Here is a 1,319-nt window from a genome sequence, read left to right as displayed (position 1 = left end):
TTAGTGACGGAGTTCCAGAATCTGTGGCAACAACTTGGAACTGGAACGTTTTCAGTGTTTCAAAGTCAAAACTTTTCAACGCCAAAATGGCTCCAGTTTCAGAGTTTATGTTGAGAAATGATGTCAATTTGTTATCTGTGCTTGAGTCTCTGAGAATATGATAGGATATGAGTGCATTGTCGTTCTCATCACGATCAAAAGCTTTAACCGAAAACACAGACGCTCCTGGATCGTTGCCTTCGGTGACATAGTGAGTATACGGACTCAGTGAAAACTCAGGACTGTTGTCATTCACGTCTGACACCACAACGCTTATTGTCTTTTCAGATGATAATGAAGGGTGGCCAGCGTCTTTTGCAGTTATTGTTAGGTCATATTTAGAATTTTTCTCTCTGTCCAGAGGCGATTTGGTCACTAATGAATACATCTTGTCTTGTAAAGATGGTGATAAAACAAAAGGAACATCTTCAGCCATGGAGCAAATAACTTGACCATTGAGACCAGAATCCAGGTCATTAACACTGATAAGGGCAACCGTAGTGCCTGGTCTGGAATCTTCAGGGATGGAGCTTGAAAAGGAAGTAACCTCAATTTCAGGTGCATTATCATTAACGTCAACTATCTTGATAATTACGCTTTTTTGTGTCTCTAAAGGAGCTGGACCTTTATCTGATGCCTGAATTTCAATCTCATATTTTTCTTTCTCCTCATAATCTATCAAACCTTTCACAATTATCTCCCCTGTTGATGTATTAATATCAAACAGCTTTAATAACTTACGATTCACAATACTGCTGAATGAGTAAACAACTTCTCCGTTTGCCCCGTCATCTAAATCAGTTGCATTCACTTGTATGACTGTTGTTCCTACTCGAGCATTTTCATCGAGCATCACAGAATAAACATCTTTAGAGAAAAAAGGCGCGTTATCGTTTACATCTAAAACATTTACTAGAATATTCATCTCGCCAGATTTCGGAGGTTTCCCTCCATCCAATGCAGTCAGCACTAATGAGTGACTTACTGCAGTTTCTCTGTCTAAAGGTTTTTGCACAATTAATATAGGTATTTTACCATCTTCTCCCTTGTCCTTAACTTCCAAACGGAAGTTGTCGTTTGGGCTCAGTTTATATTGTTGCACGGAGAAATGACCACCATCTGGATCTCGTGCGTGTTGAAGCGGCATGCGTACTCCGGGTAATACAGACTCTGACATCTCCAACGTTTTTTCTTCATCCGGAAAACTGGGAGAATGGTCATTTATATCGATAATTTCAACTCCTACGTAGTGCACCTCAAGTGGGTTTTCTAACACTGTT

The 1,319-nt window shown here is 39.9% G+C and overlaps 1 protein-coding gene across 3 annotated transcripts in view; it reads right to left on the bottom strand.

The window, feature by feature from the left end:
• Positions 1-1,319, bottom strand: part of LOC117951262 (protocadherin alpha-C2-like) — a 125,719-nt gene that overhangs the window by 99,376 nt on the left and 25,024 nt on the right. The gene's annotated exons all lie outside the window — the stretch shown is intronic.

Source organism: Etheostoma cragini, chromosome 10, assembly GCF_013103735.1.
Source record: "Etheostoma cragini isolate CJK2018 chromosome 10, CSU_Ecrag_1.0, whole genome shotgun sequence".
Lineage (NCBI taxonomy): Eukaryota > Metazoa > Chordata > Actinopteri > Perciformes > Percidae > Etheostoma > Etheostoma cragini.
Note: the sequence above shows the minus strand (reverse complement) of the source record. Positions and strands in the feature narration are given on the sequence as shown.